The sequence below is a fragment of the Callorhinus ursinus genome, unplaced genomic scaffold, assembly GCF_003265705.2.
Source record: "Callorhinus ursinus isolate GAN/ISIS: 27379988/994484 unplaced genomic scaffold, GSC_fseal_2.0 scaffold32, whole genome shotgun sequence".
Classification (NCBI taxonomy): domain Eukaryota; kingdom Metazoa; phylum Chordata; class Mammalia; order Carnivora; family Otariidae; genus Callorhinus; species Callorhinus ursinus.
The window spans coordinates 15,865,105-15,879,645 of NW_027397094.1; the positions used below are offsets into that span (position 1 = coordinate 15,865,105).

General features: G+C 40.7%; 1 protein-coding gene and 1 pseudogene across 3 annotated transcripts in view; one reads left to right on the plus strand and one right to left on the minus strand.

Annotated features, from left to right (window-relative positions):
* Window positions 1-14,541, minus strand: part of DISC1 (DISC1 scaffold protein) — a 393,175-nt gene that overhangs the window by 136,370 nt on the left and 242,264 nt on the right. The window lies entirely within an intron of this gene.
* LOC141370316 (low molecular weight phosphotyrosine protein phosphatase pseudogene) lies at window positions 12,779-13,252 on the plus strand (annotated as a pseudogene).

Here is a 14,541-nt window from a genome sequence, read left to right on the forward strand (position 1 = left end):
AGCAGAGCTGTGACAAGACTGCCAGTTACCCACCCAATAGCTATTCTCCCATCATGACCAAGCTCTTACTGGGCGTAGCAATGTCCTTGGCTAAAATCAAATAAACTAAAAACAAAAACACACCCTATACAAGAACAACTAGATTTCAGATTCTCTTGCAGATTGGGCTGCTGAGGGACACAGTAGTGACCAATGGGATATAAGCATGAGCCACTGGTTGGGCCTGTGGGAAAGCTGTTCACTAGAGAGATAGACTTATTGTGCATCCACCTCTTGCTCACTATTTTCCCTCTGCCCAGAACACAGATGTGATGCTAGAAGATGGGCAGCCATACGGTGAACACCAGGAGACAAGCCATGCTAAGGACGGCTGAGTGCAAACATAGAAGGATCCAGGGTCTCAGGACATCTCCATGCTGACTCTGGGCTACCTGCCTCCAGGCTTCTTACCGCAAGAGAAAAGTAAATCCTCCAATTTATTTAAGCCAGGATGGGGAGGCTATTGTCACTTACAGCTGTATGGACTTTCTAACTGATATAGAAATTGTTACGTGGAAATAATAGGTTACAAGAAACAGAATCAAAATGGGAAATTGGCAGAGTAGAAAGATGGAGCCTTGGGTATGTGGCTGGAAATCTTGTATCTTGAGGAGTGGTGAAATGTGATGAACTTTCATCTATCGTACCTTGGAAATGCTACTTATCAAAAGAAGTGATATTGGGGAACACAATAGGAAGACTTCAGAGCACTGGCATCTGCTGGCTCTTTCTTGACACACAAAAGGGAGATAAACTCACATGATCGCAGGTGCCTATGACACATTTAAGAAGATGCCAACCCTCAGGTGCTGACCCTGTACCTGCACAGTCCTGAGAGTGATGTCCCCTTAAATTCTATGTTCTAGGGACTTCCATACCTCACACTAGTCCCAGTCCTGCCCTGCTGCAAGCAGAGGAGAAAGGATGCAAATGTAGCTCTTCTAGAAAAAGCCCTCTGACCAAAGGTTGCAAGACAAGATGATCAGGAGTCCCATAATTCGAAGCCGTTCATGGCTGAAAAGGCCAATTTCTTCTCTACCCCAAATTAAGCATTAATCAACATTAGCCATAAAACGACAGCCTTAGCAAGAGATAAAACTGGTGTGCCACCAACCATAGGGGGCAAGCTTGCTAGCAAAAATGGGATTACATATATTGCCTTGGGGGAGTGACAAAGCACAGAGGTAAAAGACAAGATTCTTCAGGCTTAAGAAAGGACATCCAGACAAAATGTTTAAATACAGTTGTTCACTCATGGGATTGACTGGAAGGAAATAAAACAGAAACCCACCTTTTTTTTTTTCTATTTGTGCTTCCTGTTTTCTTCCCTAATACGTATGCAGCTCTTGTTTGCCTTCAGGGAGCCAAATATAATTAATAAACATGACCATGATATCTGCCAAAAAGCATGGTGGAAAAATAACATCAAGGCACCGTCTAACCTGACGAGCTTCAGAGACTTGGCTTCATCCATTGCAAAGCTTGAGGAAGTACATCTCTATCATAACAGCTCAGCTCAGACCAGAGTCAGTGGTTATTTTGTTTTGCTTTGTTTTTGTCCTTGTTTCACGTACCACCATCCCTAGGGAGGGCCTGCATTCATCTTGAACTCACCCCATATCCCATGTGGAGGAAGCACCAGGACCCTGGAATAGTTTGAGATTTCCAAACCCCACACATACTTGAGAGAATTTAGTAGCAGTAGGGATGCTTACCTCAAGAACAGGCCAAATAATTAGGCATTGTATCTGTGTCTCTTTTACTGATTCATGTATCAAAATTCATGCCCTCCATGAATTTATTTTAAACAAACACAAGCTTCAGGAAAGTTGCAAATACAGCACGACGAATTTTTTTTTTTTCCTGAACAATCTGAGAATTGTCGGAGCTGACCAGATGCCCCTAGATTCCTGACTAGTTTAGTGGTATTTTCCTACAAACAAGGGCGTGACCTATATAACTACAAGACAACTACCAAAATTAGAAAATTAATACTGGTAGATTACTATCATCCATTCTCAAGCTTCAAAGAAATTTTACCAATTGTCGCAATAATGTTTTTTTGTGACAAAAGCCTTCCCTACCCCCCTCGAGATCACATACGGCAGAGTTCTGTCTCTTCAGCCTCCTTCAGTATGAAATGGCTCTTCGGTTTCCCCTTGACTTTCATGACCTTGGCACTTCTGAGGACTATAGGCCAGTTACTCTGCAGAACGTCATTCTGTCTGAGTTTGTCTGGTGTCTCCTCATGACACCATGAGTAGATTCAGGTTTGCATTTTTGGTAGGAATATCAGATTTGATGCTATGTTCTTCTCATTGCTTCCTATCAGGTGGCACAGGATCTGGGAGTTACTGCTGATGTTAACTGTGATCACTTGATTAAGATGGCGCCTGCCAGACTTTTCCACTGTAAAGCTACTCTTTTCATCTTTGTATATTCAGAGGGAACGTAACTGAAACTATGGAAATATCCCATTCCTCAAGAAAGTTTTCAGTGTATCTGTACATACGTGGACTCACTGTTTTCCATTTTATCCTTGGGTTATAATCCACTGGTATCATTTTCATTTGTATCGATGCTCAAATTGTGCCCGGTTTGGCTGGAGGAGTGGCAGGGGTGGGGAGCATGAGATGGGAATTCTGGGTCCTTTAGTCCCACTATTCTTTGAACAAGTCCTTGCTTGTTCTCACCCCATCTGGTACTATTTTAACTTGTATTCAGCAGTGGCTCCAAAGAGCACTGGGTCCTCTCAGTGTAGAGTAGTATTTAGAAGCCAAGAACTGGCTCTGGGTATGCTTACTGCTGTTGGGGTGGCACTGCTCCAGGCTGTCTCAGTGGCAGAGCTGGAAGCTACATGTGTGAACGCAAATGTACACACACACTTCTACCTTGGTATTTCTGTGTCTATTCATACACCTTGAAAACTTCGAGTTCACAGTGAAACCTCCAGTTTTATTCCAACACCACAAGGTTCCTTCCAGTTTCCTCCCTTTCCTTAATTGTAACTCCCATTCATCGGCAGTGAGAAACTGAGCGTCTAGGAGGGACAAAACAGAAGAGACGCTGCAGCTTCTCCATCATGGAAGCCTACCTACCTATCCCATCGAATGTCTGAACTGTCCAAGAAGGGAAGGGAAGGGACAGGAAGGTCTGCAACAACATGACTGTTATTTCCTAAATTGATTTCTGAGTCCCCAAATTTGTACCCACAGAATGAGCAAAGCCTCCAGTCCAATACCTACCCCAAAGATGCCATCGATGACCAAGGATCAGGGCAGAACTAAGGATGGAGGAGGAGGAAGGGCCGGGCTTCTAGACTGGTCAGCCTGGGAACGTGCTGCCTGCAGGGCCAGACCTCTCACTCCCACACAGCCTGAATGCCCGGCACCTCTTGTTCACAGCATCACACTAACTGTGGGTGGAGCCCCTCCTATGCCCAGCTTGACCCTCCATAGTCCATTCACCGTGGCAACAGAGCGATCCTCTAAAACATGCATCAGATCTTGTCCTCTTGTGCTGAAATCCCTGTGATGGTTTGCCATCTTAATCAGGAAGGTTGTGACATCGTATTATACACAGTCCTATGTGATCTGTCCCCTCTTCCCTCCCACCATCCTGCCCTCATTGAGTTTCTCCCACACAGGCCTCCCAGCAGCTCCTCAGATGCCCAACATGCTCAGACCTCAAGGTGTTGGCTGTTTCCTCTGCCTGGAAAATCCCTCCCCAGAATCCAGACTGTTGGCCTACTCCTTTAATATGGGTCTCCACTCAACTGTCACCTTATCGGAAAGGCCTTCCCTAACCAAACAATCTCAAATAGAAACACACACACACACACACACACACACACACACACACACACACACCCCACCACCACCACCACCACTCCTGTGCCTTGAGGCTGGTTTTTCTTCTTAGTACTTAACATCACTAACGTATTATATAATTATTGTTTGTTTGTCTATCTTCCTCCACCTCAAGCTATAATATTGTAGGCTCCATGACTTTAACTGGCTGAATTGTGTCCCCCAAAATGATATGTTGAAGTCCTGACCCCAGGATCTGTGAGGATGACCTCATTTGGGAACAAGGTCTCTGTACGCGTAATTAGTTAACTTAAAATGAGTCCATACTAGATCGGGGTGGGCCCTAAACCCAATGACCTATGTCCTGATAAGAAGAGGAGGGGATACACAAAGACACACAGACATACAGGGAAGAAGACCATGTGGAAACAGAGACAGAGATTACAGTGGTATCCATGAGGCAAAGAATGCCAAGGATTGCCTACAACCACCAGAAACGAGGGTGAGGCAGGGAGGGATTTTTTTCCTAGAGCCTTCAGAGAGAGCATGGCCCTGCTGACACCTTGATTTCAGACTTCTAGCCTCCAGAACTATGAGAGAATAAATTTCTCTTTGTGGTAATTTGTTAAGGCAACCCTAGGAAACTAGTGTAACTGTATTTTATCAGCATTGTGTCTCCAACTGCTCAGAACAGTGCCTTAGAACAGGGGCACTAAGAAAAGAATTGCTATGTTTAGAAGTGAACAGCTTTCAAAACTACCCTGTCATTCATCAGTATCATCAACTTACCCAGGACCACTGCTAACCTATGTGGTGCCTACATCTTGCATTTGTACAAAACAGAAAGAGGTATCTTTCTTCAAGACACTTCACTTCTTTTTGTTGAAAAGTTTCCATTAACATATTGACTTTATCAGGACAAAACCTAATACACATAATACATGTAATGTGGTTAATAATTAAAATACACATGACAAGGGTAATAAATACTCAGTGTGACTGGTATCCCATGAGATGTAGGGTTCTTGGTTTCTTGGTTACTGTAGAGCCTGCACAACCATACGCAGTGGCCCTGATCTAGGTCAATCACACGTCTTTCAGTTACTTAGGGAGGAAGTAGACTTGAGATAGAAGATATAGGGCAAAGAGAACAAGAAGCCACACCATCTCTTCTCTTTTATCGGGGAGACAAAATAAACATGGGATAACCTAAGAATAATATTAAAGCAACATACTGTGGGATTAAATACATGGTACAGTTTGGAAAATAAATGCACAGGTGAACCATAATAAAAGGATCATATGATGGCATCACTTCCCTAGGGCCAGAAGAAGAAAAAACTACTATTCATCAGTGTCTGCTATGTGCCAGACAGACCTGATTCCATTCAAGGCACATGGAGCTCAGCGAGCTCAAGATTTACAATTCTGACACCAGTGTTCTTGCCAGTAAAAAGCAATAAGGCTTAGTAACTTGCCCCAAATCAGGTAGCTAGGAAGTAGCAACACCGAGATATGAATCTGGATCCAACTGGCTATAAAGCCTGCACTTGTCATGAGCCAAGGTGCCATCTTTGAGCAAGTTTTAAGGAAATTATGAACAAGCAAAATTAGTGAAATTGGAGTTTTTCCAAATTAAGTGTACACAACTTTCAGTTCTGAATAAGAACAATACATCGACAGATGAATGGATAAAGAAGCCGTGGTGAATATATACAACGGAATATTACTCAGCCATCAAAAAATGAAATCTTGCCATTTGCAACGACGATGTGGATGGACCTAGACGGTATTATGCTGAGTGAAATAAGCCAATCAGAGAAAGACAATTATCATATGCTTTCACTCATATATGGAAGTTAAGAAAAAGACAAGAGGATAATAGGAGAAAGGGAGAGAAGAATAAAATAAGATGAAATCAGAGCGGGAGACAAACTAAGACTACAAACTAGGACTACTAAGAGTCTCTTACAGACTCTCAACTGTAGGAAACAAACTGAGGGTGGCTGGAGGGGAGAAGGGTGGAGGGATGGGGTAATTGGTTGATGGGCATGAAGGAGGGCACTTGATGGAATGAGCACTGGGTGTTACATACAACTGATGACTCACTAAACTCTACCTCTGAAACTAATAATATGCTGTATGTTAATTAACTGAATTTAAATTAATAAATACATACATATGTAAGAAAAATAAATAAAAATAAGAATGCATAGGTAGGCTTTTCTATGTACTAATTATCTTCGTATACTATATCTAAGTAAATTTGGAAATTAGTTTTTACCTGATAGCCAGTATGAAGCCAGGCTAGCTATTTGCAAAGGGAGGGGTTCACGGCATGACTTAATACACACCATTGTAAATAATAAAATTGGAGAACAGTTTTGGCATTTGCTACCAATTGGCTCACTCAAAACTACTCCAGTCCCCACCAAATATGTTTTCCTCTGCAACAGAGAGTTAAAGCAAAGGACAATCCCCCTATCCCCTTGCCACAAAGATTCTGCCAGTGGTTGACTTCTGCCCCGTTGTCACACGCGTGTGGGACCAGGAAGTGAGGATGAGTACCCTGAGGCAGCAGTCCAGGCTCTTAGTCTAGCAGCATGGTCAGAGGTGCCTAGCATTTCTGAAAGCCGCTTGGGCATAATCCTCTCTGTCCGATGCATGGCTCGGCAAGGTTCAAGCAGCAGAGGGCAGCGGCATGTTCCACTGCCTTGGCTGCATGGTGAGGTTGGACATTTCCCCTGGCTATACCACTTTTGGGTATAAAGCATCCAAATTTGGTTCTCTGGACCTCACCGTAATTTTACAGCAAACTAACATCCTCTAAGAAATCTTTCTTAATGAGCCGGAATACACTGTGTTGCCTGCATCTAAGAAAATATATCTATATTTAAAATTCCTCCACTTACATACTTGGACAAATGAAAGGAGAATGGCTCTGAATTTCACCAGAAATTACTGTACGCATAGAGAACCACTCATCTCCTTAATCTCGTTGCCTTATCCTGCAACTTCTCACCCCAAGAGACCAGCAATAACATCCACGAACAAAATAACCTCATCTGGCATGCACAATCTTTCCCATTTTTTGCAGAAGTGACTCTTTGCAAGTCTTGATGAATAAGCCATTGATTCTGTCCCTAAGAATGGAATAAAAGAATGTGGCTGTAAAGGAAGAGAATGGATCACAAAGCCATAATTTTTACCTGGTCGTATTACCAGGTGAACTTGGGCAAGTCATTTAGCAAACTAATGCCTCCAAGGAACTCCCCTTGTCTTATTTCTGAAAGACATGCATGAAAGGTCTTCTATTACTGAAGCATGCAGGTCAATTAGAAGTATTATTTGTAGCCTTCTCTCAGTTATATGACTGTACCCACTGATGCTAGACATAAGACTCGTTTCCAGCAGACCAGCAGTGGTATTTTCCCCTGAATGGCGAATGTGTGCTAGCCTGCCTGTGGACAAAGTGAATGTGAGCTAGCATTTTTAGGAAGTTCAGTGTTAGCTACTAATAACCATCCCCTGTTGTGGGGCAAGGAGGAAGAAGAAGATTAAGTCACAGTCCCTGATGAAAACAGACGTGAAAGGCAGCAGGGGCAAGAGACACTTAAATCCCAAACACAGGCTGACTATTCCAAAGAATGCATCTTAAGTTAATGCTGTGATAAATAAAATAATTTTATTTTCATTGCACAGCTTCAGAAGATTTTAACCTGGGAATAAAATCTTTATCCTGGATATACCAGAATCACTTATACATTCCTGTATAAATCATGAAAATCCAATAAGTCTAGTCTTATATATAATGTGTCTATTTGGGGAAGCAGGAGAGGAGTAGGAAGTATAAAATAACACAGAATGGGAAGTCTCTACATTTGGCCACTGTAGGCAAACCTATTTGGTACAAAAAGTACTTTTCTCTTTTATTGGAAATTACAGGAACATATGACAAACACAACAGAAAACAATAATCAAATGTTCATGCTTAGATGCTAAAAATACACCAGGGTGATTGTGATTTTTTTATCTCTAATTTCAGCACTAATGATGATGATTATTAAAATATATGTATAAAGAAATCAAACCTCAGGCTTTGATAGGGAAGAGAGCAAAGATCTAACCAAATACTTATTGCTGTAAGAGTAATTCCATCCTCAAAATTAATCAGACCATCCAGATGCAGCATTTAATTAGGTAAAACCTACAGCCATGTTGCATAACAAAAGGAAAGGCATAGATCAAGGGGTAGACAAGATCCCCACACACGGTTCGATTTTCCTAAAGTTATACGTATCACTATTGATGAGAGTCAAGGGGGTCACACAAGAAACCTGGAAGTAGGTCAGGGTTCCACAACACCTAAAAGCAGTGGTTCTCATAAATGTGGTCCCAGACCAGCAGCATCAACATCTCCTGGGAATTTCTTAGAGCCATACATCCTCGGGCCCTATACCTATGGAATCAGAAACCCTGAGGGCCCAGCAATCTGTGTCTAACAAGCCCACCAGGTGATTCTAACGCACACTATAGTTTGAGAACCACTGCCCAAGAGCTTCAAATGGGGAGCATGAAGCAAACTTCTATCCTTTTCCTGACTCCTTAGAAACTAGTCTGAAAAATCCACAGGACACAAGCAGTTTGTGGCTGAATGGTGGGGAAAATCCACACTGCCTAGCCAGTGTTAGGAGAATTTTCTGGTTATATTTGTCACCTGGTCCTTCCATCTGGTCTCGTCATTTATTGATATAGAACCATCAGCAACTATTTCTACCTTTCCTTGTTGACTTTCAATGTCAGTTCCCAAATTACATTTACTCCAAAACTTTCCATGGTGAGGGAGTGAAGGGCCAAGTTTTTCTTCTCTTTTCCTTCCTTGCAATGGAGTTAAAGAAGATCTTTATTCGGTCAAAATATCCTTCACCCTGCCCAGCGTAGACCCCAGACCTTCCTGGCCAACCCTGCCTCGTCTTCTGGACAATCTGTCCAGCTGAATGACTGCAGGTCCCCCTCCACATGGGAAAACAAGAAAATGAAATTCTTTCTTTCTAAAATCAGTATGTAATTCATTTTTTTAGATCCTAAGGACACAGACATGTCTGTGGTTGGATTATTATGTGTGATTGTAAGCAATTTTATTACTGCCATTATTTAACATTTACTGGGGGGTCAAAGTCATGACCTTGACTTAAATTGAGTATATACAGATTCAACGCTTTCTCTGCTCGCACTTCTGTATACATGTTATACTGCCTTAACTCACTTGATGACATCTTGCTATTTTATCTAATGTGTATGTATAAATTTCTCCATGATTCTATTTCAAGTCCCTCGAGGGCAGCAACCATACCTCCTACTTCTCATGAAGTAGAAAAGTGCTTGCAATGGGATTCAACAAATATTCACTGTATGTATTTAATCAAGTGTCCCCCCCATCCCTTGTCCCAGGAATAAGCTGCTCAAACTCTACTTTGGTGATTTACCATTTGGAACTAAATCTTCACTGATTTGGAGGGAAAAAAACAGAACACCCCTGGCTTAAGCTAACCCTAAAGGAGCAACCGACAGATAAAGCTCTATCCACTCCCAAATATGCCAAGATCGGGTGCGATGTAAACACCCGATGCACCAGGCGGCCTGACTACCATACCGGGACATGGTCACCAGCTCAAAACCAGCCACGTAGCTTTGCTTTCAAGCACTGAGAGCAGCAGACTACACAATAAATGACTGCCAAATGTCACCGTCAGAAAGTTTCTCCGATGTTACAAATAGGCTGAAGGTTGTCACAGAAAGAGGAAAGGAAAGGACAATGGAGTCAGTGCGACATATATGAAAGAACTACATTGGCCTTGTTCCATAAATGGTAACTGAAATACTCTCCGGGCCAGTCAATTTATCAGGGGAAAATAGAACAATCTGCCACTGTAACCCAGAGAGGAGAACAAAAAAGGAAAAAGAAGAAAAAGCTCCATTCATTTCAAAGAAAAGACACAGGGACAAAGAAACTACAGCGGGGTTGACTATTAATTCAAGACCTCTTGTGACTCTGGCAGAAGCATGTGCGAGTCAGTTCGCCATGGTCTGAATGCAGTATGCCCGCCCTCCGTTGTGAGGGCCCTGCCCCACACTCTCTGTCTGATGAAATTCCACTCATCCTTCAAGATTTACCTCCAGGGTCACCTCCCCTCTGCAGTCTGGTGAAACACTGCCCGGCAAAATGAAATCCCCTCCCCGTCCCTGCTCCCGCTGCCCTCCTGGTGTCGCACTGTGATTGCGGATCCCCTACCAGTTAGTGATGCCAGCAAGGTGGGGACCACTGCTCAATCCCCTTTGTTTCACTCACAGGACCTGACAAAAGACCTGGCACCTCGAAACTCAGTGCTCGAAAAATCTATTGAATTGTTGGACAGAATTATAGACAGTACTTCAATTCCCAGTGGTGGGAACTTTATTTGATGTGTATTACAGGTATAATATTTATTGAACAACTCAGTGCGGGACACTATGTTGGTGCTTTATATACTGTGGTCTTTAATCCCTCACATCAGTCTTACAAGGAAAGTGGTGCCCCGGAAGAGGAAACCAGGACACTGAGATCCAAACCAAGCCTGACAGCGGGCCATTGTTTGCTTCCCTGCTCCACTGCATAGTCATGCGTGCCCCAGGCCACTGACACAACCTCTGTGAGCCTCAAAGTCCTCCTCCATAAAACTGGGATGATCATGTTGTAGTGCTCTGGCCCACTTTCTACAAGGGCATCAGGAAGACCAATGAAATCCTACCATTTATTGAAGAAGGGAGAATAGTGGAGAAGATAAACTAAAATGGAAAAAACATGCATTTAACATATTTCCTTTCCAAAAGTTTCAGAAATGGCACCTCATCAGCATCTCCTGAGGGGATAGCTCTCAGTAGAAGTTAGACCTTAGAGGTGCAGCTGCCTCTGTGAAGACACAGCTTTAAAATGGCAGACTTTTTAGACCAAATATTTAAACAGTTTATCCCTCTTGTAAAAGTCTGCTCTGGATCCCAAATTCAGGAAAAATGCATAGAATATTAGGTCACTGCACTTGCAATGCCATACTCATGACCATTCTTTAAATGTTTCCCTTCTAACTAGACCCCAGATCACACCACACAGGTAACTGCATGAAAAATGACAGTGGGGAGTTAGCTGTTAATAATAGACACTACTGGCAAAACTAAAGCACCATAGGAAGTGGGAGTAGGGTGGTAGAAAAGCTGCTGTGACCCAATACCAGCCAATACCAGTGGTCACATGACACCACTTTGGCTTGCACGATGCTAGAGAAGCCCTAGAAAACCAATAATTACTAAGTTGCCAAAAGGAGCCATGAACTGTTTCATGTTTTAGGCAAGGGATGTGTATTTTAGAAAAATCACCACACTGTGGTCCGTAGACTTGGAGGCAGAGGTATATGATAAGACAAGAATGAAGGGGTAAAGAACAGCTCTCAGGCTACCGCAACAGTCCAGGTACAGGACGATGGTGCCTGGACATTTTCCCAGTCATGTCATGACACTGGTATAATCTTGATACCAAGAATGGAAAAAGTTAGTATGAAGACACAAAACTATAGTTAATTATTTCACTTACTAATACAGATGCAAAAATGCTTTAAAAATTAGTAAAATTTATCCTAGGAAGGAGAACAATAATTTAATTTTAAAACCCTCATTGATTAGGGTTTATAACATATGTAGAAGTAAAAGAATAACAACAGCTATATATAAGTGGTATATATAATATATATATATATATATATATATATATATATATGTGTGTGTAATGTGGTGTAATACTGTTTGAATTAAGACTGTTAAAGGTGCATTGTATAAACCCTAGAGCAACCAGCAAGGAAAATAAAACAAAGTGGGATAATAATAATCCAAGAGAAGAGATCAAATAGAATACTAAAAATAATACTCAATTCTAAAGTAAGACAGAGAAAAGATAAAAAGGAAAAAATTACGTGTGGGAAAAATAGAAAACAACAGCATGGCAGCAGACTTATACTCAAACATATTAATACCTACACTGAATATAAGTGAATTAAATATTCCAGTCAAAGGAAATTATCAGTCCGGATAAAAAAGCAGTATCAAACTATAGTATGTTTCCAGGAAACCCACTTGAAACATAAAGGCATTGATAGGTTAAAATGAATGAAAAAAAGACATACCACGCTAACACTAATCATAAGAAAGCTGAAGTAACTATATTTCTACCAGACAAAGTAGACCTCAGGAAAAAAAGAGTATTGATATAAATAAAGAGGAATATTTCATAATGATAAAGTGGGTATGTAGACAATCCTAAATGTATATGCTTCTGATAGAGCATGAACATACTTGAAGTATCAGAATACTTAAATAATGGAGCATTGAAATAAATTATTTGGTAGAATTGAGAAGAGAAACATATATCTATTAAAGAAATTGAATTTGCACTTTAAAACCTACTTTCAAGAACTCCATAGTAAAGTGGCTTTACTATTAAATATTATTAAACATTTAAGGAAGAAAAAATACCAGTTTTACACAAACTTTCAGGAGAAAGGAATACTTCTCAAATAATTTTATGAGGGCAGCATAACATTGATATGAAATACAGAGCAATTTCTCTCATTAACACTTAGCCAAATAGTAAGTAAATCAAATCCAGCAATTTGTAAAAAGTATAATATTTCATGATCAACTATGGTTTATGCAGGAAAAAAACTGTTACTTAACATTTGAAAATCATCGGTGTAGCTAACTACATTAACACGATAAAGGAAGAAAATAGATCAAATGGACTTCATCAAAATTAGAAACTTTAACTCATCAAAAGACACCATTATGAAAATGAGCAGGAGAAATTTTCTGATGCAGTCAGCAGCTGCCTCGGCGTGCATGGGAAGATGGCCAAACAGGTGCCCACATCAGTGCTGTGGTTGTGTCTGGGTAACATCTGTCAATCACTCATTGCAGAAGCAATTTTCAGAAAACTTGTAACTGATCAAAATGTTTTCGATAATTGAAGGGTAGACAGTGCCGCAACAGCCATGCATGAAATAGAAAACCCGCCTGATTATCAAAGGCCCAATTGCATGAAGAAGCATGGTACTCCCGTGAATCACATTGTCCAGGCAGGTTACCAAGAAGACTTTGCCACATTTGATTATATACTATGTATGGATGAAAGCAATATGAGAGATTTGAATAGAAAAAGGAAGCAAGTTAAAAATGGCAAAGCTAAAACTGAACCCCTTGGGAGCTATTATCCATGAAAGCGACATATCGCTGAAGATCCCTATTATGGGAGACTCCAACTCAAGACTATCTACCAGCAGTGTGAAAGGTGCTGTAGAGTGTTCTTGGAGAAGGTGTGCTGACACTGCATCCATTCCTTGATGCAGCCAATGGGGCTAATCCCCACAGCCTCTGCATCTCTCAGTCCATGTGTCAAAGTGCGAGAACATTCCATAGCTCAAGCCCACAGCTGTTTCTTCAGTTGACTTGCTCTTTCTTATCTTAAAAAATAATTAAAGATGAAACTCAGTAGCTGTGTTCGGCAGAAGAATAAATAAAAATTTTTGATCGAGACAGTTGATGGGGTATATAAAGTCTTCTCAGACTAGGTGAACCTCCCACTTTGCTCCAGTTACAAAAAATGTGGAACAAACAAAATAGAACATGATGAAATGAGCATTACTTTAAGACCCAGATCAACATCTGAGCCCACTGAGGCTTATAAGTCTTCTGCTCTACCTCTTCCCTAAGACTGTGGACAACTTGATAAGGATGAATGCCCCATTCCCCTGCACTACCTCCTTATACCAGGGCCTTTTACCATCCATGGGAGCTCACAACCTAGATGAAAAGTGTTCACTCATACATATTCATAGTGCACACTTGCATATTTAAAAGACAGAAAAAAGAAAAAGATTTGCGGAATTAATCTTAGCACCTTTAATACTCCCTAGTTTTTGTTTAGTTTAGTTTGTAAGGAAGTGGGCTTATTTGCTCCCGTTTGAACCACTTTGCCCCTGGAAATTTAATCATATCCAGAAAAGACACTTGTATGCTGGTTTATCTCATGGTCAGTTTGCAGAACATGTCTGCTTTTTTATGCATACATAGCCCAAATGTCAAAAATAAATTAGCTTAGGAGGGAAAAATAATTAAAAAGTTAGCAAAAGTTCTTTTATGTTGGAATACTTATTGATATGTTAATAACTCATCAGTGCTTAATTTATAGGCACATGTAGGTCATTTCTATTTACTGTGAGTTAATTAATCTAAAATTCATGTGGATACATGTCAGAAAAGATTGTTTTCAAAATAAACTGGAGAAATTATAAAAATACAAATTTTTCAAAAAAAAGAAATGAAGTCCTGTGAGTAGGAGAAAATATAGTAGGTGTAATAATATATACCTGACAAAAGACTTGATTCTAAAATATTTAAAAGCTCCCCTACAACTTAATAGTTAAAAAAATAATCCAACAACAACAACAAAAAACCATCAGCAAAAGATTTGAATGGGAACTTCACAAAGGAAAAATATATAAATGGTTAATAAACACATGAAAAAGTACTTAAGCATTAGTCACCCATACATAGCCACTGGAATGGCTAAAATAAAAAGGACAGACAACGTCTAATCTTTTTTTTTAATTTT